This window comes from Bombus impatiens, unplaced genomic scaffold (assembly GCF_000188095.3).
Source record: "Bombus impatiens unplaced genomic scaffold, BIMP_2.2 scf_0136, whole genome shotgun sequence".
Classification (NCBI taxonomy): domain Eukaryota; kingdom Metazoa; phylum Arthropoda; class Insecta; order Hymenoptera; family Apidae; genus Bombus; species Bombus impatiens.
The window spans coordinates 659,739-684,818 of NT_176555.1; the positions used below are offsets into that span (position 1 = coordinate 659,739).

At 44.5% G+C, this 25,080-nt stretch overlaps 1 protein-coding gene across 4 annotated transcripts in view; it reads right to left on the reverse strand.

Moving 5' to 3' along the window:
• Positions 1-25,080, reverse strand: part of LOC100742861 (3-phosphoinositide-dependent protein kinase 1) — a 424,087-nt gene that overhangs the window by 202,206 nt on the left and 196,801 nt on the right. The window lies entirely within an intron of this gene.

The following is a 25,080-nucleotide window of genomic DNA, read 5'->3' on the forward strand; positions in this document are numbered from 1 at the left end:
CCGCCGCGCCGTGTCGAACTTCAGGGATCGGCGCTTCCTGATAAATTGTCGTCGATGATAGCATTTAGGAGATTCCTAGTCGTTTTCAATCCACGTAATTGGTGACTGGCAATTTGTTTCTTTATTCTCTACAATCGAGAAATTTTTGTTTGAATCTTTTAAGATTTAACTCCTCGTAGAAGTACGAGAAAATTAAGGACAAAAACTTAAATTTTCTGCTACGCTAATCCTTCTGCAAAAATCACAGGAGATGATCCTCAGCATCGGCGATACGCGCAAGAATTCAGCGCGCGATCGAGCTGCGCCAGCGGCACCATCCCACCAAATACATATAATCTCCGGCAAAGATATAATGTCCATTAATAAAAGAGCATGCACTGGCGGTCGGATCGGCTCGTATCTAACCTACGCACGGGAGACTTCTCGATGATCCTTTGCAGGGTCTAATCGGACCCGATTGGGCATAATCGTACGCGTGTGCACGCCACCGGCCGATCTTCGCTGCAAAGATCTTCGGTGCAACGCGTTCGCGCGGTAATAATCAATGGTAGAGGGTAGAGGGAGAGTTCGGTAATAAACGAGGCAAAGTGGTTAATGCCAGGCTGGCGGTTAACCCGAGGTGCAATATGCAAGTTAGCGTCTCTCTCAGCCGGTGATATTAGAGCCTGGCTGCGCCGTGGCTTGGTCCTGTTTTCGGATATTAAGCCAAGCTTTGCTGGCCTTCGTGCGTCCTGTAATAATTGTCTTCATTCGACAGCCGGCGCACTTTGTGCGCCAAAGTAAATTCACGGTCGCAGTCGGGTGCACGGAATTAACGCGGCAGCGGTGTTGCTTTTTGGACCGACACGTTGGACCGCTCACTTTCGAATATTACGTGAATGAGCTCTCAGTGCTGGCTACGAACCTGTGCCCTTTCGTTAACAATCCAATTTCCTTGTCAATCGTGGTTGACATTGGTATTGGTATTGTTATTGTCGAAACACGTAAAGGACAAAATATCAGAGGGAAATCTTGCAAATATTTAAGCAAGCTTTGTTGTTGGTTTTCGAGATCGAAGATTTAGTACGGTTTTCACTTTTCTCGGGACTATGCAAAATAGGAGACAAATTTTTCTTTGAGTGAATATAAGAAGAAATAATTATTATTCGTTTCAGTTTTTCATTCTAGAGAAGGGAATGTCTTGATGTACGATCAAACATCGATTCATCCGATTTGCTCGAAATTCGTGGGGATTATAGCGGCAAAAACAGCGGGAGAAGCGTGCGCGCGCGGAGGATCTCGGTCACGAGACGGTGTTCCTGAAGGGTAGGGGCGGAGAGACGAAAGCGTTGGGCAGCTAGGCCCTACGAGGCCTTTTATCTCGGGATCTCGGGGTTAAGAACCAGCCGACAGGAGGATCGTTGTGGCAGCAGCAAGGAGCAAGGAGCAAGGAGCAAGGAACAGCGGCAGCAGCCGGCGTTGAGGCGGCTGCACTCGAACGAGTCACGTGCATTGCGTGCGCGCCAACTGGGCTAGGTCGATGCACGCGGATGCACAAAGGGCTCAAGCCACGGAGCATGTCCGAGACGAGCCACCTGCCGACAGATGTTGAGTCTAGCAGCCAAGATCCGAGCTTGCATTATTCTCCAGCCGGCCTTTGCTGCGTCTCTCCTCACCTTCCCGTACCTTCCTCTTCTCCTCTTCGTTGATGGAGCACGATTCGGAACCAACGACGTGGACCTTTGTTCGTTTTCTTACGAAAGTCGCAACGCAATACCCTGCGCACGCTGGTTTCCGCACCTGCCCGCCACGACCACCTCCGGATCACCTCGAATTTATTGACCCTGCTGCTCCTCGACTCGTCTGCCGAATAATAGCCCCTGCCAACGCGTTGCTCGTTGCTTTAGCATTCACCCCGATATTAATAACAGCGATCTTAGCAACGATACCAGTGACACTAGCCATTATTTCGATAATTTTACGTCTTTTCTTTCGAAGATCTCCTTTCACCCTCGATCGTCATGATATTTAAACTCGATAACGTCGGGTTACGAGTCCCGCATGCGACGCGATTTCTACCGGTATGCTAATAACGTTTCGTTACTGCGTTGTATTTTCATTGAAGAAGCCCCGGCACGACGACACGAGCACCGGAAACAGCTGAATTCATTGTCACCGTCGAAGAAGAATACCAGGAAAAAGGAGAATCATCGACGCGGCGAGGAGAACTACGGGGAATGGCCCGAGTCACGCGACCGGCTCGCGCACATCCTGATGCTCCTTCTGTCCCTTTAACCGAGGGAGTCGTTTGCAAGATGTCATTCCGCGATCTTATCTTCGGCTGGTTGTCGTGTACTTGGATCTCTGGTTCACCGGCCCCGAACGCGTAGGTTGTTGCGAACAATGAGTTCTTCTTTACGACTGATAACGATCGTCCGAAAGCGGCGATCAAATTCTGTACTTTCGTCACGGTTACGTTTTCCGATCTTTTAACGCATTTTATCGTTTCGCCGTGGCCTTTTGTCCTATTTTTCTTGCAGGAGGATCGACGCTAGCCTCGAGCCTGACGTAACGTACGTATCCATCGTAAGAAAAACACGCGATGCGACTGCTAAAGCGACACAACGGAAAAGACGATTTTTTTCATTGAGCATAAACAGACCACCTGTGGAAATAAGTGTTACGAAAAAACACGTTTTAAGCGAGTAGCGAGGGCGAACAAAGGAAACAGGAAGAGAGACATACGCGGTCGCGTGACTCGAACTACTTTGGACGTGATCCATCGATGCTGACGATTATTGTTTGTTGCGCCATGTGACGTGCAATTTAGAATTGAAAAAGAATCGACCGTTCCCGCGACACGTTGAAGGTTGCATCGCATTGGATGGTATTTTGTAAGTGTTTACTTAATTTTATTTTCTGTTATTGTCGCGAGAGAAGTTATACAATTACCAGGAACAAAGGATCTTTTCTGATGTATCAAAGATATCAAAGGGTCTTGTATTTATGTACGCATTTATGCTGAATAACCTTGTTTTAAAATACAATAGCATCTTTTATTATGTTTCGCTAATTCTCATTGCGAATCGAGCTAGTGTACTTATGTAATGTAAACTAATTTCATAAGTTGTTAACCATTAAAACTCATATTGTATCGTGCCTTAGTGTTTAACAGACAATCTCTAAAAATTTTCATAACGATCCACGAATATTTATAACATTGACGCGTTAACGAGCTAACAGAACATTAAAACAATGTCACGTTGTAAATAACGTATTCCATAAAAATTCATAAATTTCGGATCGACAAATTAGTTATGACAAGGTTGTAGAAAATGATGACGTCGACCGAGATCTGATCTGTTTATGTGACACAGAGAATATCGGTGGGGTTGTATAATACGCAGCTAATTTCGGCACGGTGTGATTTTGTTGCGGTTCGATGTATATTATTTATGCAACTCCAAGGTTCACGCAAGGCGAGGGAAATAAAGCTGTCGGACATAGAAACGTGTTGGAAAATGAGTCAGGTCATGTAATAACGCGTTTGTCCAGCGTTTCCCGGCCACCGAGTACCGCGAGTCGTTTGCAAGATGTCGCAATTTCCGCCCTGTGACAGCTGTCCCTCGAGTTGTCATCGATAGAAGAAGACTGAGGTCGCACCTCCGTATCTCGGGTTTCTTTCCACAAGAATCGCCAATTTGACCGCCGACTCATCCATGCTAATTCAATTAGAAGACTTTCAGTCTTACATTTGGTTAACAAATGACTTGGTCAACAGACGTGTAAACGTCGAGTTGTATTTTCTGATAGTCTCCAGGTACAAAATAATGATTAACGAGATTGTTTACAAGGAAGGGCACCAGTCACTGAGACGTCCGTAATAAAATCGTCATCAAGGAAAGCAACGACCGACCCGCATCTATAATTGTTCTTTTATTTACCGTTCTCTTACCGGGACTTTCGCTGGCATTCTGGCTCAAACACAAGCTCATCGTAGAGCGCGACGCGTTACTCGAGCCACAGGAATAAACGAGTGCTCTGGTGGTCCGCTTTCACGATGGCCGTCGCGGCCACGAAGAATCCTCGATCTCAATTCGATCGCCTCTCACCGTGGCGTATTTCGAGCGCGAGCTCGAGTCGTTCGCGAAACGCCGTCTCGTCTTCCTGGTGGGAGCGAGAACGTCTGGAGGACACGGGGAACAAGATCTTTTCCTCACCGTTACACTTTCACTTTCACTTCTGGCAGCCTCCTTCGCCGTGTTTTCTATTCTCCGTCTCTTTTCCTTCGTCTATTGCCCCACTCTGTCTCTCTTTCTCTTCGCGTCTGCCTACGCTCTCCTCGATCCCCCACGCCTCTCGTACCTGCGAGATTCACCGTGGTGGGTTTCCGTGCGACGCAGTCTCTCCGGCGTCTAGCCTCGAACCCAGGTATTATCTAGACTTTCACCGGCCGGAAATGCCCTCCTTCTCTTCGCCGTTATTTGTTGTTCGTCCGTCTTCGTTCCTCTCGACGCGACGAGTCTCGCCACGCGCGCTACCCGTCTCGGCATTTCTGTTCCACGAGAAACGGAGCTCTATCGTAACAGTCGCTGGATGCGTAGATTCTTCTTGAATTGCTACTGTATTAACGAAAGACGAGCGATCAGCTTCTTCAAATTTCAGCTAATTTCCAGCTGCATCTTAGAAAGTTAAAGCTAGAATCTGTGTTCCTTAATCAACGATGCCTGTTTTCAATTTTCGCTTCTATCGATTGTTCGGTTGTGCCATGCATCCTGCCACACCCAATATTCGCACTGTGTATTTCAAACTCGATAAATACAAACGTATATATACAAAGCTTTCTCTGTGACTTGAGATATTAAACACGTAAGATCTTCATTATTCTTTTCGTTTCACCGGTATTCCAGCTATCTGCGTTATTTTGATCGGGATATTAACGTAAAAGAAATATGACAGACGGCAAGGACGTCGCGCTGCTGGCACGTCCGCGTCCCATTAGCGATTCACATGCGCGACCAGAAAATATTTCGAGATCGCGGAAGCACTTTCTAATCTGCAGCCGAGTAAGGCCGTTCGCTCGGGATTAATAGAGCGTGGTAGAAGGAAAGGATCTTCGAGGATCGATAGTCTTCGTCTGGTGAGGCCAGACAATGCGAGTGTGGTCGCGGCGGTTAGAAAACCGGCTGATCCCCTGCCAGCCAGGCGGCTAGGCAATTTTATGCTCTCCTCGACATTTCCATTTACGACGAATTATTCCATCGCCCGAATTTCTCTTCTCGATTCTCTAATTAAACATCGAACGGAATTTTCTCCTTCTAGCGTTTAATTCTGCTATCTCAATCATCTGTATCTGGGCAGAAAAGAATTATTTCTGTGCGATATACGTAAGTGACGAAACTGCAGATCTAAAGATAGATCGAAGGTTACTATTCTTAGTAATTTTTATATTTGTCAAAAATTTTCGTACTTTCTTTACCTATGCATCATTTACGTTTGTATGTCCATCACAGAACCATCTACAACAATTCTTACAAACAGAGCGTCGAAGCAGGACTTGTACAACGTAACTGGCACAGCGTGAACGACGCGACGAGGAGTCGCGCGAGGTTACGCGAAACAAAAGATTGTTTGTCAGTCGATTCGAAGCAGATAAGGGAACGTCGATGATCTGTAACGTCGCTAATTGGCCGTTTCGATGATGGGGGACCAAGTGAAAGGCATCGACGCAACGGAGGAATCGTTAAAATCTCGGCCGAGACGCAACCATGCAAAAAAACATTGGAAGCAGGAAAAAGTAGCGGTGGTCTCCGCTCAAGACACAGAGGAGTAAGTAAGCCGTAAGGAGAGTGTGGACGCAAGTAAAAGGGAAGTTCTTTAAGGGGCGCGCACACGAACGATCGGGCCACGTGCCAGGCAGGTGCAACCATACCGAAGAAGCTTTCTCGAACAACGCCGTTTATCTTCTCCTTCTTTTGCTTCTCTCTAAACCGCCCCTCGGCACGAGGGCCTTCTACTATGCCCCATCGTTCGAGTTCATCGTGCGGGAAAAAGCTAGACAAATAACGGCGGCTTCTCTTTCTCGCTGAAAGAAAATTAACGAGCCGGATTGGTGTGTCTGTCAAAGGCCTGGATCCTTTTATGGATCCTTTTTCGAGGATGGAGCCTGCTAACGAACGAGGGTCGACCGTTCCTTTCTAATTTCTTACGCGACCGCCTCCCGCCTCCCATTCTATACCGAACGAGTCGATGATCTCGAGGTCGTACGAGAACTACGCGTCTCTTGAAATTCTTATTCCTTGTGGCGTTTTCCACCCGAGTACGTTCTAAGGTTGTCGCGTATCTAACGGCACAACGACTGAACGACATCATAATCGCCTAAGAACCCACAATAGAAGAACCACCACGTTGGAGAAGAAACTGTCTGACACCGCAAATCCTCGCGATTTCGATCCAATAGATTCAGATTCAGAATGTAGCCTCGAGGTCGTAAATTTGTCCGTGATAATGCAGTGGCAAATATAGAGGAAGTTGTGCGCAGTTCTATCATGATCTAAAGAGGGATTGGTCCCTGGTCGAGCGGTTTGGCCGGCACGACAAAGCCGCGAGGAATAACCAGGCGTAGATTTACGAGAAAAGAGGCAGGTTTCGGTGGCGGCCCCCCGACGCTGACGCATTATCTTCGTAATGGCCATAAAAGCGTTACAGGACGCGTGCTCCGCTCGATCGTACGGCCATTGTCGCATTCAACGACGGAAGTTACAAGGCGAATCGTTCGAACGTATAAGAAGCTGCATTAAAAGGGGCCCGTCTTTATGGGCAATTCATACATATGTTTAGCCTGTATCTGGCACGAATGCTTGTATGGCTGGTCGTCATAAAAATTCCATTATTGTCGTTCAAACAGAAATATGCCCGCGGATAGCTATTGACATATTTACGTAAATGTAACGGCTTCGCATAAACGAGCAATAATATAATTCTTACGACGTAGTGAAAATCTCGATCGACCGTTTCTAAACCTACACACTGGCAACGGGTTAACAACCATGCCCAATAACCATCGGCAAACTTCGGCTTTCCTTTTGGAAAACATTCTGACCACGATGAGCAATGGATCTTTTACGGCACTTTCCAGGACTCTCGATTGCGTGATAGAAGAAAAAAACTAGTGGCTGAAGAACCAGCGGAAAAATCGAGCGACGAGCTTCCTTTTGTACGCGTTTCGTACTTGCGAGGAAGTTCGAGCTGGTTACGAGAATTCTAGAAGTAATCGGACCTCTTCTCCGGGCAAGTTAACGGAGAAGAGAAAAACGAGACGCCACAGAGTATAAAAGACTGTGGAAATGGTTTATGTTTACTTGTTTCACATAGTAGCTATATACCTATACCTACGTACCTTTGCAAAATAAATATTCTTCGTATGTATTCTTCGCTAGGATAAAATATTAACTAAATAATAACAAGATTTACCAGTTATACGTTGGTCAACCTCGTTCAGATTGATTTCTTCGGTATATCGACATTAAGATTAAGAAATCTGCATTGAAATTGATTACCTGTTTTCGGCTCGTATCATCCGTCTACCGAAACCTGTATTCAGACCAGCTATTCCAAGATCCCGCTGCATCGAGCCATCCAGGTGACACGAGCCTCGGAAACTCGACCCCGTCCCACCGCCGTGACTCTCAAAACACACATTCTCGAACGAGGACGCGCATCGTGCCTCGATCATCATATTTACGTTAAAAAAAGTAAAAAAAAAGAAAAAGATGTCGACAACCAGCGTGTAAATGTTACCGTCTTGATAGGGCTGTCATGGAAGCAACGAATCGATGGGATGACACGAAGCATTGGGAATTTCTCGGTCGATTCCGCGAGAACTGTTGTTCGAGGGCGATGAGGAAGGGATTGCGCGAAGAAAGAGGGAACGACGCACCGGGTGGCTGGTCTCGAGAGGAAGAGGAGCGAGACTTAAAGGAAGAAGAAGAACGCGAGAAAGAAGGTTAGGATGGCGGGACAACATCTGCCGGGTGCAACAATCTCGAACACCTGCCGTCTGGTAGTCGCGTGCTCTCGCACCCCGGGAAACACGGTGGAAGAATAAGACGGTCGGTCGGTGCCCTCGTAACTTACGGGAACGACTAAAGCTCTCGCGTGTATGTAACAATAGATCGAAATCAGGACCGATTTTTCCAAGGCTAAAAACGGGCGTTCCATGGCGAACTATGAAAAGCGCACATTCTCGTGCCATTTCTTTGGGCGAAAGTCGTTTCACGTATTGACCACGACGATCCTTCTTTAAATGCTTTAGGTCGTGGGGCCGGGACAAATTGTAAGATGTTCAGGCAGATGTTTATAATGCGTTCGGACTGGACCCTGCACGAGAGGATGGCGATGTTTCATCTTCGTATTGTGGGATAGATATTTTGTTCGTGATCAATAAATTGATTTATGTAGCACAAGGAAACAGTACAAATAATTTCAAGGTAGAGGTTTTAAAAAAGCTCTTGACATCGCTGCTTTCCTTGTCGTTTCAATTTATGGGATAGGTCAGTATGGATTTTGAACCATTGCAGTAACAATATTTGCATAATATAAAGTGGAGTAAACAAAATTTACAATGTCGATTTGTCGCATTATGTTGACAGAATTTGCATGACACTTTATCTAGACCTCTAACCAATACGACTGCACCTTTCGATCAGCTCAGCTGATGTGTTCAATCATCATATGCCTAATCACCAATCATGTTCTATTTACACAGACGACTTTTCTCGTTTATGAAACTATTGATGATCAACATTCATGGTAAATTTTTATCGAACGATCTTCATTCACGCCACGATATCTATCGTTCGATGCAAATTATTTATAGAATCGAGTATTAACTCGATCGAATCATTAATTATCGCTAAAAAAATATTTTCTTCGATGCGCAACAAGTTACCAATCATGGACATTTTTTTCGTGACCCCGTATCGAAAGTTCAGGAAACAGAAACTTTCCGTGGATATTAGTTGGCCGTTCACCGTAATCTGACCACACGGGAGAAAGAATCAACGGTGTAGCGAATAATCGGTAGCGCTGACATTCTCGCGGCGTGCTTTCTTGTCCTAATAACGCTCGAAAGCGGCCTGATCTCTGACCTCGAAATGCACGAAACGTCTTACGATTGCGTGCATTTAGCACCGACAGTTTCTTGCGAATCGGGAGAAAGCGCGATGAGATCAGTCGACTTTGGATAAGGAAATCGTGCCGTGAAATTGATAGGCGAATTTCATGATCTTGAGATGCTTTAGATCCTGTGAACATCTAAAGATACTTATCTAACTAAAATACTTTCCTACACTCAGGCTCACGATCGTAACTGCATTTATTGGCACGAGAAGATCGTTCTTTTAAAAAGTCTACCAGATCCTGTCAATCCAGGAGTGCGATGCTTGGAGAACACGAAGTTTTAGATCAGCTTAACTCGATTCGCAACTATGGTGAAACTGGAGCAAGCGAAGAATCGATCGTTCCACTTTTCTGATAGCGGTGAACTGCGTAATAACCTGCGAGCGCGTTTAGATAAAGTTCGTAGCCATGACGAAGGTTATTAGTTTATTAACAAGCGTCTTAGGAGACGCGACTTGTTGCCGATCGTTTCAAGGTCAGCTCAAGGCCTTTCATTAGTCGGTTAATCGGGCAGCGTATCGGAAGGTCATTGGGTGGCCCGAACCTAACGAGAGACCCCTAACATTTTGACCTGGAAAACGTTTGAATCTAATTGCATTGAGTCGACTTTGCCATCGGATGTACCATTCTCACTGCATATTACGTTGCTTTTTCTCAACGAATCGAACGTTCGAGACTAAGTGAAAAGCAAATCCGATGAGGATCGGTTCTTGTTTTAGAGCAATTAAATGGTGATCCAGAGAAAAGCGAGCGGAGAAACGTTCTGGCGATTTAGCATGGATCATCATGATGGAATTACTCGAATGCATAAATAATTCATACTCTCGTTTCTCGCGTATTGTTACTTAATCGATTAATCGATATTCTCGTATAATGAAGGACGGAACAGGTATTCTTGACTGAGGATTGTTTGTCCAAGAATCGGAAGGAGCAATTGCCTCGATTGAATTCGAGATACATTTAGAAATTTCATCTAGCCGTGAAACCTGTTGGCGAAAGTACTTATTAATTTCGTTGGGACGAAGGATACACGAAGGATGGTCAGGATTTTGCAGTGAGAGGACTTCCACCAACAGTTTCAACGTTTAATAGTTTCTCGATACGCCGGTTCATAGAGAAAGAAACCGGTTGAAAACGGCGTAAGAGCATGCGATATTGATTTCCCCGTTTGCCATTGTACCATCAGGAAGGACAAGTCTATATTAGCGGCCTTCCTTGCAGCCATAGTAGCCGTTAACACTGCGCGGTTTAATTTTAAAACAAACGTTTTTTACACTGGAGTATAATTGATCTACTATTCGACTAATCGACATCTGTAGTATACTACTTTCAAAATAAATAAGGCGAAAGAATCTATAATGATTTCAAATCATCGTATCGAATGTGTCAAACGCGAAAAATATCGTCTACGATTTCTCGATAGAAGCAAAATTGCCGCGTTGTCACGATTATCAAAGCGTCACAATTCGTCAATGTTTTAGGTGGCTTCTAAAATTTCCTACACGACGTCCATAGTTCAAACCAGACTGCAAACGATTCAACGTTCCACTAACAGAGACAGCAGGAAATTCATCGAGGTGTTTCCCAAGCGAGACTTCCCGAAATGCCATTAAATTCCGAAGCGACGTTGGAGAAACGTTGGCCGCGGGTCAGACGAGAAGGCGCGCGTTCGTCAACGACGAACAAAACGGTCGACACCGACGGTATGCGTCCACCGACGAGCAGTTCGGGCTTCCTGCTCGTCCCGAAGCCGGGTTCACGTATTTTTAGAGGCATTATTCGGGCCAGGTAGCACCGATTTAGCAGGCGGCCATGTATTATTGATGGGCGCCGTCGACGAGCCTGCATGCGGCCCGCGTTAACTCATCGCTCGACGACGTTCTAATTTCTCGGGTCCGCATTATTCATCGCTCCGTTTCCGTGCGAAATGTTCTCGCCGGAATTGCGGTAAAAAGCACGCGAGCAAAAGAGCTTGGCAAATTTTTATTTCGTGACGATTCTTCGAGTATGATTAAGGTAATCTTCATTTTTTACTTTTTTGAAAAAGGAAACTAGATTATTTTGCAGTAGTTTAAGTAATCCGACAGAACTACTCGATCAAAATCCATGAATTGGTGAGAAGAGTAGCATAAGATTGAGGTTTAGCGAGATTGAGAAAAGCGATTAGCGAGATTGTGTACGGTTACGAGTACATTATAGTATACGTTATAAACAGCTTAACAATTTGGTGTCTTAGATTAGACTCGTACTATATATATATATTCACGTATTACAGTTCTACAAATATTTCTATGGTACTGGCATAATTAGAACTCTAAATATATTCGCCAGTAACTCAGCCCACCCAGTCGAGTACATTTGTCATCACTCAATCGTATCTTCCACCTCGGGCTTTACTTCTTGTCGTATTAAAGTTCGTAAGAAAGACAGCGATACAATCTCAGAACATAATATTAAACATAGCAGCAGTACTTCGATAACTCTTAACTATCATTAGTTACGTCGATAATGCTACAATTATGTACGATAAACCATAAACTCTAGCGTCACATACAAATCACTTAGTGACTAACGGCCCTATAAACTTTACCTCTCGAGAAATATAAAACATTCTGACACGGTAGCCGTGAATTTTCTGAAATAGGAAAAGCATTCGTTGAGAAAGCGCGATCCGATCGATTTCTACGTGCTCGGAGCTCCCTGTTTACGTATGTTTGCCGCGCGTGCGGTATGTGTGTCGTATCCTTGCACCACTCGCGGCGGAAAACTAGTTCAGTGAAACCTCGAGCACCGTGGCCGCCGTAAATATCGTCGGAATCAAAGGCTGCGTTCGTTGCCTAACGCCGCGAATACCTCTTTCGGGTTAAGTGCTTTCGCACCGGCCTTCTCTGACCGTTTCGTAACGGCGTCGCGCGGATTTTTCCTCGTGCGAGTGCAGCACCTGTCGGCACGACTCGCCTTCCCCACCAGGAAGCAGGAAAAAATAGCCAGAATATTCTCTTCATTTTTTTCCTCCTCCCTTGTTCCATTTTTATTCCGTATGATGCTGTGAATTTACATTCATGGCTTTTCTCAAATTTATTCATATTTTTCGGGTTAGCGTAGAAACCCAGTCCAATTTAGAATATTTTAACTCGGTTCCGAATAAATCCGGGTAAGGAACTTGTTTATGCGCAAGTTCACGAATATGTGTATATTTCTGCGTTTATTGCACACAGTCTCGTATAGAGGTGAAATAAACCTCCATCGAGGCTTCGAATGCTCGATAAAAAAGAAAGTTACAGCACTGCCATCGACATCGCAGGGAAATAAAAGTCGGAAAAATGGCAATGAACGCGACATTAAAAATCCGTCAGCACGTTGACGAGTGGTAGCGTCGGATTAGGCGGATCAACAGGTCGAACGGAGGTGGGCAAACAAACGCGATGTTACGATTTTAACGAGAGCCATACCGGTTCAACCTCGTTCATTTTTCCTCGTTCTTTCGCTGGATTAAACATCGACGGTTACAAATTCGCGACTATAGCAGCACGCGACCAGGATCGAGTACAGAAAAACAGAAAAAGGAACTCGTTCGATCGACGAAGACGATATACACAGAGTTACTAGCTTCTACCGGAGGAACCGGAACAAAGTGGATAGAGAGAAAGAAGAGGGCGCAGCGAAACGTTCCGTTCGTTTTCCCAAAGGAAAAGTCGAAGCGGGGTTACTTGTCGCAGGACTGGCTGGATCCTCGAGAACACGCTCGAGAGTCCTCTGGCCGCTCGTTTTCACAAGCGCCTTCGAACCGCAGACAACGTCCGAAAATTAGGTTCTCGACCGTCCGCAGGACAACTAATGTAACCCCAGCGCCAACGCCCTCGTAAAAATAACAGTCGCACCGTGGAAATCCGAATTGAAAAATGATTCTTTCATCGTGTCTCTGGAAATTCGGGAATTAAAGACGATCGAAATCCAGTCGCTCGTGCTATGAAGTATTTACCAAAATATACAGGGTGGTTGGTAACTGGTGGTACAAGCGGAAAGGGGGTGATTCTACGCGAAAAAAGAAGTCGAAAATATAGAATAAAAATTTTTTTTAATTTCTTTTTTTTAATTTTTCCATCGAGACAACGATCTACAATGAGATCCGTTATAACGAGTTAGACCTAAACACTAGATTTAATTAGATATTTTTATTAAGTAATATTTACTTATTTACAACATTTACTTATTAAATTATACTTATCTATAATAAGTATTAATTTATTATAAATATTTAGCCATGTCACTGTGCCACGCCAGAAAAATTACTGAAAATTCTCAATGCGAGATTTGATTGTAGATATTAATAAATAAAAAAAAAAGGTCCTTCAGACCGAACAAATAACTTTTTACTTAAATTGTTTTCTAAATTCATTGTCTATTCCAGGAAGATATGGAAAATCTGGGTTTTCTCACGTATGATGCTTCCTACTGGCAACTTTCTCTCGGGGGCGGTTAGCACCCTTCCACACCCACCAACCTGGTAAATTATCCAATTGACAGCGAAACCTATTTCCCTCACTCTCCTAACGAAAACTTGTCCTTAACGAATCAGCTTATCTCGTGCTCTTAGACCCATCCATCACAAGTTTTCCTCCGCAGCATCACCTTCACTGAAAGTTCAGTTGTTCTACATTTTTTGACCCATCACCATCTAAACCTATGTTACGTGTTGTCTATCAATCGACATCTTAATTATTTTCACTAACTTCTATCTATCTGGTCTACAAGTTGTTGGAATAAACTGTAATTTATAACCTGTTAACTCAGTGTATACTCAATTCGACCACCTCTATTATCCTAACCGAAATAGGGGACCGATCATTTCGTGGCGTCGATTGTCTAATCGTAAAGGGAATTTACGACCCCGGTTGACGTGCTTCCTCGAGATCGCGTCTCTTCGCGAACGGTCGGAACACCTCTTTTGAGAAGGTAAATAAATTTCTACGCGGGTTTCATTTTTTTAATTGCAAATATTTGTAAAAATAAGAACTCGCATGAGCGACCTTAGTCCTTACTCTAATTACTATTAAATATAATAATAGACCGATTTACGAGCTTCTGTTTGCTGAGATTTATTTACAAAATTTCGTCGTAGAGTGTGCAATGAGCATACCTGCGTAAAACCTACAACACCGATACGCTACTGACAATTACACCTTATATAGGAAATGGCGCCCAATGGATTCCAACGTCCCGACAATTCCCATTGATAAACTCCACTCTGAATGACGGTGACGTTCAATGAAATCCCTACACAATGTATGTAAATATCACGATACAACCGTCGTATCTGCTTCCAACCAAGTGTAGGTCGATCACTCCAGCGGTCCATGTCGACGCTATTGAAGGACCAGCGGAAGTTACGACATCTCCAATAGCGTTTGATCGTCTCGCCTGCATGAGAACGTCGAAACGAGATTTTTCAGTGGGCGAAACAGTCTCGCGGCCTTGGTGGCCAGTCATTAGACAAACGGTGCCGCTTCGTTCGGCCACGAGAATTCCCTCGTCGAGGTCCCCTCTTCGGGTCGTTCTGTTTAACGAACGTTTATTGTCGTCCAGCCGCTTCTATAAATACGTCGCCGTGGACGAGACGCGTGTCGCGATCGTCGAGGAAACGAGCGTGCAGGAAGTCCCAAAAGAGAAACCGCGGAGAACGGGACGAATGTGAAATTACGCTCGGACGTGACGTTAGATACGAGATAATTAGCCGGAGCTTCACGGCGACTGGACAAATTGCGCGCCTGTATCCCGGTTTTACCCTACAGCCGACGAAAATCTAGATGGTTATACACGTGGGACGTTCGTTCGAGCGAAACTTGTTTCTCCGACAATGGTATATAATACGAATGGTTGCTATATTCAAACGCAGTTGCAGTTGAATATAGTTGAAGTGGAATATCGTACATTCTAGCTGCGAAAGATTCGAAAACTTCGCCCGATTAAACATTTTTCCTACGGACCGTATTAACGCATTCTCGAGGGAGAACGAGAAATTTTCTTTCCAAGCACGCTTGGAAATTTTTCTTCGTAATTGCGGATTTTAATTCAGAAAAGTACTCGTAAACATAAAATATTTGAGTTTTCTGAGACATAGCCATATAATATTAAATTACTGGAAAACGTCGATACAGCCGGTTACGTACATAGTTTTTGTGAAATTACCAGTCGACGATATATTATAATAGCACATTGTCCAAGAGTTACGAGGTTAATCGCGACGTCCAACTATTAAAATCCATACTATGTAATGTGGCTTCGTTGGAAATCAAAATTTTCAGCGATTCTCCGCCAATTAATCGAATCAGCGGCAGAGTTAAACTGGTGTAAAATGACTGAATCAATAAGAGAGCAGGGATCGTTGGAAAGGCAGTGGAATTGGAATGTCGGAAAGTAGAGATCGCGAAGGGGGTAGAAATTGGTTCGACCCGAGGCAGAGAAACGAGTTCCGCGAATCGCGTTACTCCCATTATGTTATCCGTACGAAACGACCGATAAGAGCCGAGACCAGTCGTCAGTTGCCACGTCTATCACACGCTTCCATCCAGAAGTTCCCGTTCAAAAATTAACATAGTGCCGGCTGATAGGCTAGCCGCGATACATAATTCATAGGGGAGGCAGCATGCATCCCACAGGCGCAATAATCGTCGTTCCTTTTTCATGTTGAGTACCCATATGCGGAAATCAGCCGGTTTCGAATGAATGCGCATGGGTGATGGCCCGTAATAACGCGTCGTTAATTATTCTTAATTGGAGACGTTTCGAAAGCGGTCTGTGTACGCGTCGATCACACGCGTTTTCACGCGCCGTCACCCATGAAATCTTCAGGAAACCTACTGCCGGGATAATACTCGCGGGAAATTAAACGTTCTCGCGTTTTTCCACGCCCTCGAGAAACACACGTGTTCAAAAGCTTTAGTTTAAAGTGGAGCTACTGTATTGCGATTTAAGCTATGCCGCCGTGGTATGGCGTGGCTCGCTCGAAGCAAAATTTTTGGTTCTTCAAAAACACTTTTCCCCATTACGAAATGTTGCGGAAACACCACTCAGTGTTACGAGTTTCTTCGAGTTATATGTACAAATATCATTAATTGCTAGTTTTGATTCTTATACAGAGATTTACTAGGTCAATGGTCTTTAAAGCAATTGATCGAATTTGCGAGGAAAAGACCGATTTATCGTTGCTCCATGACGCAATCGAAAACTCGACAAGTCTGTGGATCGCGACTTGATCTCTTTTCACCGCGTACAGCGGCTGAGCTAGAAAGGTATTTGCGACGTTTACACGAACGGTTGAGTCATGCCCCCATCGTCGCGGATAAACCACTTTCTAAATGCATCGCCGACGAGACCGTAAACGGCTTACAATGGCTCTATCTGCGCCGCAGCGAGAATCGAGACGCCATTTCGAGCGTGACACTTTAATTTCACCATTCTGTTTGCTCTCAAATTCACCAAATTATACGGAACTTACGACACCAAACGTTAAAATAGAAGACGAAGAGTAGAAGAAAAGAAACAAAAGGCATATCTGGAATACCAACAAAGATATAATTTTCAACGTTCCTTGATTTAATTACGGAGGAGAAGTACACCCCAATTAAATTCGTGGTGACGTACGAAGGATGGTTCAATGGCAGTTTCGATGGTTTCTGGAGCAACGACGACAAGGAAAACGTGGGTTTGCGTAAGAGGAAACTCAATTAAGCGGGTCCGGTACGAGCTGGCCGTGGTGGACGTTAAAGGGAAACGGCTGGCGGCGAGCGTGTGCCGCGTGAAACTCCACTTATCAGTCCACTCGTAAATAACCGTTGCGTTTTTTTGCTCGTACGAGCGAATTTTTGTTTCGCGCTCACGATAATATTTTACGCGCGTCGCTCACGTAAGGCGGCCGAGGAAATACGCGCTGCGTTTTACGCCGAAATTACCGCCAGTTATAGCTCGCGAACGCTGTAAACTTCACCGATGCTCACGCGACTTTACGCGGTTCTTTTTTTAGCGAGTCTGCACCGGTGCGTGCAGCGTCTTATTTCAATTGTTAATCAAGTAAAACCGAGTTTATACCTCGCAACGAAAAATATTACGAAGCACTCGTAAAAGTTTCTTCTAAAGCTAATTCGAATTAATCTCCCATAAGTAAACTGCTTTATATTTTTTTATAAATTTAGGGGAAATTCAGTCGTTTATGACAGACGGTTAAAACTGTATAAAATTTTTCTATGGTAAGTGTTCAAATACTTTTGGGAGCTAGCGTATGTTAACGTTTAAGGTGTATCGTAAACCCAACTCGTTCGACGCCGCCTCGCAAGGAACCAAAACGCAGTAAAACTCGCGTGATCCACGAAAATGGTGCCTAAGGGTGGAGTTTAGTCGGATGGTGTAAATAACGCGTAAGCAAGGCGACGCAGGCGCGGCGACGGACGAAAAATGGGCGCGCGAGCGCGTGAATCGCACACGTGGCCAGGCAACGTACGCACGCGGCCACGCACACACGCGGCCACGCACACACGCGGCCGGTCCGCGTGAGTCACTCATTCATGCCTGGCCGGCCGCGGGCGTCGCACGATTACGTAACGCACGTGTGTTACGTATGATGGACAAAGAGACGGAATGTCGAGCGAGAATGGGCGAAACAGAGAGAAAGAGAGAGAGAACTTAAATAACCGAGCGAGAACGTCGATTTCTGAATACACCGACGAGCGAAACGGAATGAAAAATAATTGGTCTTTCGGTATGGATGGAAAGCGTTTACTGGAACGTATCCGCGAGACACGGTGATCTCGATAATTGAGAGGTTTAGTGGCTGACCTGCAGGCTCATCGACCGTTTTGCAACTCATTCATGTTGACATTTCGTGGAACGAGTTTGTAGGCCATGATTTGAATCGCTTTATGGTTCGATCAATGTGGTTCGGATTTTGATGGAAGTATACGGACGCTTTAAGATTTATGAGTACAGTAAACCAGAATTACTTGAACCTGTCTCATTGGAACGAGCAAGTATTATATAAAAATACCATAATTTATATTTGTATTGAAAAGAATTGTCCGACTAGTAATATCGAAGTTTAATGCAAATAACACACCAGCTTGTCGTGAAATTCTATCGAAGCGAATTATTTTCCATGTCATTCACACGTTCGTGACATCGTTTCCCTGACGGATCAATGGAACAAAGATGACGAGGTGCAAAGAAGCAGGGACTAGTAAAGAACCTCGCACGAAAAGCCTTCGGATGGATTAAGGCGTCACGTCAGCCTGGCTGGTATGCTTTCATTTCAGGCAATTTTATGCGGCCACGAATAGGTATCAAGAACCAGTAACGGGCAATCATGTCGTGATTATGGCAGTAAAACCGGCCACACACCGAGCGACCAACATGCCACGATGTCGAGTGTTCTTCGAATCGATGGAACGACATTTATACGAGATCGATCGTTTTGCAGCGGTCTCTGATACAGATGTTATTCGGGAAAGTTGTATCGGGACGATAAATCGCTCGGTAACGGTCCAATGCAGTTTCGTACACGATGAGTAATTGCTACGACGATTAGTCTTCAGCTTGTTCTTTGCTTTGTGCTGGACATGGCTAAGATAACTCGGCTGATTCATGTATTAAGCTGTTCGTCGTACTCCGATATTCTCAACTTTTTGTCTATATTATTTATTGCTGTTATGACATTTATCTAAGTCACAAATCATCTGTATTTAATTTGAAGATAGAAACAGACTAATTTTTGGTAAAGTAATTAAGACTAAAAATAATAACGAAATTCGAGGCAGCCTTTAATGATCTTTCTTTGATTTATGTCCTCTTAAAACGCGATATTACTCTGGCAAAATCATTACGCTCGAGGGAAATTACACCTGAGCAAATACATTAATTCTAGTTTCCAGACACGGTACTGCACCGATTTACCCTCCGAAACAAATAGGTATACTCGGTGTCTCCATTCAACGCCCCTTCAATCCCGGTTTAAGACAAAGGAGGGGACGCGTCGAAAGAACGACGGATGCAACCAGCTTGAAACGCGCGATGTTTCTGCTCTAATGAGATTCACGCGTCCGCGAATGCGTCGCGCGAATTTTCGTCGCGGGATTCATACACGAAGGGATGTGTACAGGCGCGCTCATCAGGTTGCGGATCGCTCATCTGTGAGAAAACACCGCTAGTCCAGGTTGCTGCGATTCCCATAAATGGGAAGAACATGTACAAGAGAACAAACCAGAAATGTAAGGAACGAACTGCTCGCAAATATACAGGAACACAAGAATCGAAATAAATATTATACTAAAAAGAAACAAAAAAGAATTCGAATTAGAATTAAACTACATGTACGTACTTGTCCTATTGCAAATCAATCTCTATTTTCAGTAATTGATGTACTTGAAAGGGAAATTCTGTAAAGCGAATTGGATTCGTTCTTGTTATTCTTCCATTATTAGCGTAAAGGTAGATTCGTCGCGACACCTAAAGGCCTTTATTATCGCAAACAACGGAGAACAAGTTTCACAAGAGCGCGAAATGTAGTCGAAAGCGTAGAGAGTCGCGTTGCCTGTAGTCATACTAGCCAGCTATAGCGCCGGCAGAAGTCACTATGTGTATTTTCCGTGTCCATTATCATACGATTATTGTGTACATTTGCTAGAACGTGCACGTATACGTATGAAACAAAGTTCTCTGGAGACAGTCTCTACTCCCACGCGTTTCCGCAAAACCCTTCCCAGTCTCAGCGGCTTATTATTGTATAAATGTTTCATAAGTCTGATAATCTGAGCATGTCGTAACCGTTGTTGGTACGCAACGATCAAATTATCTTCCATTCTATTCTCGTTAAAAGCGTGTATACGAAGAAAAAAAGAATATGATTTAAAACGATCGTTTATTTGCGTTATACCGGAATATATTGTTACATATTTATGACTGGTTTGCGAATAACCAATTTGTTATCGCGTTGAAATAGCGCCGAGCGATACGCTTGCGATCGAATCTAGCGATTTTTTCCGCGAATGATACCATCACGAACACATTAGAAATTGCAATTAGATAAATTGTCAAGGACAACGATGACATTATGGCCTGTGCTATATGTTTTTACCAGATAACACAGTGTTCGTTACTCGATTATTTTCTTTCGTTATCGGTCGACCACTAGCTGAGCGGTTATCAATCGCAAATTTCCTCGAAAGACGATTCAAGTTCATGGGACAAATCTTCCGCGAAAAATGTAGGAAAATTAGGTACGATAATAAAGTCTGATCTAACAGTGCTTACATGGAACGGGAAACGGAGAAAAAGTTGTTCGAATTTCCGACACGAACCCTATGTTTCGCAATTTCGCCGAACACGGAAATTCGTAGACGGAGAGGAGGAAGCTATCGCTATAATTCCCAACTAGGAGAAGTTTAATCAAACTTTCGAGAATTTGACTTCTCCGACCCAAAACCATAAATCCACGTATCTTTGCGAAAGTGGCAGCTGACTGATTAAGGAAGCTGCGCGGCGAATTCTAAATCCGAAGTTTACCCGATTATTCCCGACTTCGCCAGCGAGTTACAATTTTCCGACTTCCGGTCCCGAAATATTTCTTACCGCGGATAAAACGAGACTTTCTCGAATTCTTCGTCAAATCGAGTCTAACGTTGTTCGGCAACGCGAGCTGAGTTATATTTCGATCCGCGACGGACGAATCCATCGCCAAGTAGCGAAGCACGCGTTATTTTCGTGAGCTGCACCGACACCGCAAAGGAATCCGCCTAGTCGGCGAGGAGGACGCGTGCGAGAACAGCGGTCGAAAAGTCAGCCGGACTTAAACGAAACAATCGGTCGTGCGCGCCAGTTCGTCCCGGTTATTTTTGGACCGCGCCAGGCTGAGAATAAATCCAATGGAATCCAGCTGGTAAATTAAGAGCAATTAAAGCGGCCGAGGGGCCGGCTCGGACTTGTACGCCGTTCACGGCTTTTGTCCCCAAGATTCCTACTCGTTTTCAATGAGAAACGGGACGAGTCTCGGTGACTGGTTGCGTCGCGTTACCTAATAAACGCGGGAAACGCGAGCGTGCGGGGTCAGAGGCGGCTCGTTACGACGTCCTCCTCCTCTGCTGAGCTGCGTTGCTGTTGCGTTGCTGTTCCACGCTCTCGTTCCATATTTCAGCCGCGTTTTACACCGTCATCGTTTATTTTCGCGCGATGCTCATCGACTCGAGAGAACTCGTGCCACTTACGCAGGAGTACCGGCAGAGAGGAAAATGAACGCAAGGATCCAGCCGCGTTTCGATTATCCCGGCTATTCTATAAGCTTCATTTTCCTTCATTTTCTTCCCAGAAAGCAGAAATTACCATCGAAATGTAAATAATTATATAACGAAATTTTCTGTAATTTGCCACGTTGCTTTTTGTCTCCCTTAGAAAAATCATTCCCGCTCATAACTTTTCTCTAAACCATAGAGCCTTGGTCTTTTTCCTATCTTGCGTAGCAAATTTGAATTTTGTACATGGAACTCTGAAGAACAAACTGTGCAAGCTGTAAAACACAGTATTGATGAATTGCGCGTTGCATAGACGAATCAGTTGTCTAAACTAATCGGTCCAGCGTCGATCTTCCATCTTCCTGTTTACATATTAGGAAAGATTAGAAAATGTTCGACTGATATTCAACAAAACGCCTTCACAGCTATACGAGCAAACAGACTATCCTCAGAGGGCCGTCCATCTTGTTCTCTAGCACGCAACGAAGCGCCGACAGTTATGTTCACCGTGTTCAGCGTCGTTCGAGCGTCGGAAGACGGTCCGGTCCGTTGCGATAAATTACCTCATCCGTCTGCGCTTCTTTTCCCCGCACATAGTCGACTTGTCGGCTGTCGTTGGCTGCACGGCTAAGCGGTCGCGCGTGCGATACCTAATCGAGCTGTCGTCCGCTTTCCCGCTGTCGTAAACATTAATCAGGCTCGCGTCGGTGCATGAAATTTCGCCAGATGCCATGACGTGCTTTCGTCCGTCCGAGACAGTTCGAATTCTGTCGCGTCCCAACAAACGACGAGCATAAAGACGAAAGAATTATTTCTATTTTCTGACCGCGGCCCCTCAGACTCGAGTCAACGATCGTGACAGAACTTACATTAATATATCGCTAATTACGCTGCATTTCTCTACAAACATCTACCGTAACTCCACATCGTTTAATATTTAATCAATCACATTTATCTTTAAAGTTCGTGGCTACCTATATGTGGTGTCTTGGACAATAGAATAGATCTTGTAAAAATAATACTTTTAACGCGTTAACACTCGTATCTCTGACATGCGAGTCTGCTAAAAGCCAGCATAATCAACCCCACGTTTTGTCAATTTCACAGTGATATTTTATTACGATTTCATATTGTTCAATTCTGAGAAAACATATGACTTCTACAAGTTAATTTACTGCAAGATCGCACGAACAATAGCGCAGTTATAACGTTATTTATCCGGTCTACGTGTTGGGTACAGCGTATTCGCAAGCCCTCGACGTTGACCCATCCGATTAATACACTTCCGCGGGAAGAAAAACCGCGGTCGATGGGTTACTCTATTCCGGCCTCGATTCGACGTTTATCGAACGTCAACGTTCGAACATCTGTTGCCGTCACCTACTCCCCACATCCTGTATCCACGTTCCCCTTGATCGTGCTGCTACGTCGAGGGGCAGACAGGTGCCCGTGGCCGGTCTCCTCACCCTTCCAAGTTCCAGATCGAAGCACCTAAATTTTCCTTCTATTGCCTAACGAGCCGAGCCCACGTTCGGATTAGGGGCACGAAGTCGACCGAATTATCGAGGGGTACCGTGAAAAATCATCCCCAATTTCTTCGCCAGTTGCGCGTACGTCCATGAAGTTGCCCTTCTTTCGAGGGTTGGACCTCCTTTCAGCGAAGCAAGGGCATGTCGATCGATTTTATTGCTTTTCGATATTAGCACTGTTCAATCGCTCGGTCGTTTGGCCAGAGAACTTGCGGTTGTTGTTGGTAATCCAGGGGAGAAAATCGGTGATAGATGCGGCTCTTTTAGTTAGGACGATTTTGGGGATATGGCGCGTTAATGTTTGGAGAAATTGGTGGTGAGGTGGATAGACGCGGGGACGATCCAGATGCTGGAGGTAGTCTTGAAGGTTTAATCGTCGTGAAATCGAAAGCATTTATCGAGGTATACATTGTTGATTGATTTATACGATAGGCTTGAAATATAATGTAATTTCACACAAGCTACTTTTATAAGCCAAAACTTTCTTAATTTCAGTACCAGTAGCAGAATAATATTTTTACGTTGAATTCCAAGTAACAAGAATGTCTGATCTGTTTTTCTTTCTCGTACAAAATACTTCATCGAAACGAAAGCTTCTCGAATACAAGGAGCTTACGAGAAGTATGAGAAGCTGAGCTCGCGCGAGGATAAAACTAGAGAACCGAAATCCAATGAAACAGCGAGACCAGTGTTTCGATTTCGCCGTGGCTGAAGGGAAACATTCGGTTGGCCAGAGCTTACGTTATTTTTGATTTTTCTCCGCGTGGCGTCGCTCGTCAAATGGATTCTCGGTAACGAGTTTTCTCGAGTGGCTTATCGATCGTCATAAAGAATTTTATGTTGGTTAATACCGTTTGATTTAATTCAGCACACGCCGTGAATGGCGGGGACTCCGTGATGAAACAGGGAGACCAGTTTCCCGATCATTCCGTATAGCTTGCTTTTATTCCAAAACAAACAAACGACTGAAAGTTTCAGGGAAACGCGAACCGGGCTTTATGAACCTTTCGCTTGGTCGTTCGGAAACTTCGAATCAGTCGGATCTCGACACGGACCTCTGCTTTTATTATTAAACGAAAGCGCGAACGATGCCATCGAACAACGACAAATACACAAGCAAATATTTTCATATCGTAAAATATTTCACGGCATTGTAATATTACGCTCTTTTTTCTTCGCTAAAACACAGTCAGATAGACGAATTATCGATTTAAAGAGAGAAAAACTTTTCATATTCATTTGAAGTAGACTGTAGATTTTTACGTAATCTTATCGCGGCAAGCTATTACTAGTGTCGGGAAAGAGGAAGCAAACCAGGCTATTAATCGCGCGCGATAAATGCAATAAGGAAATTCAATCATACGGACATTCAGGAACCGAGTAGCTGGCTGCGTTTGTCAGGAACGAATAAATAGCAACAAACTTGATAATTAATCGTGACGTGCATTAATCACGACGTTGTTTAGCTACTGGTAAATCGGGCGCACGCGCGAAAATGTTCAACCGCGAACTTTGATAAATCCGGCTGTGAAACTTTGATAAAACTAAAAGCGTAATTAATCGTTTCTAAACCGCTATCTCGTTTCTGCGCTTTTCGTGCAATGATTTGTTTAACAGTCAACTCCTGACCAACGATTCGTGGCCTTGATCAAATGTGAAAGCTAATTGCCTTGCGGTCATGAAAATTGATTTACGAATGCGCACAATTGAAAATGATATTTTTTACCTAGAAAGCACACTTGGAATATTTTACTTAGGAAGGTCCTTACTCTGACATCTCTGAAAGTTAAAATTCCCAAAAAGAAAACCAGTTTGAAGCCGATTGCGAGCGTACGCCGAGCGTTCCATATCTTGTCGTGGCTGAGCGTATTTTTCTCGACGATATCTGGAAGGACTAAAGCGAGTAAAAACAATCGAATTGGGTCAAAGAAAGCCGTGTGGCGAGGCTGAATGAAGTTGTAGCGTGCGTAGAATCGTGGCGCGAAACGATGCAACCACCGAAGAATGAATATTCACGTGCGCGCGCGAGGAAGGACAAAGGCGGCTCTCTGCGGAGCGAAGCGCAGAAACTAGACGCGTCTGCCACGGCTGCAGAGGAAGTTGCATCGATGAAGAAGGAC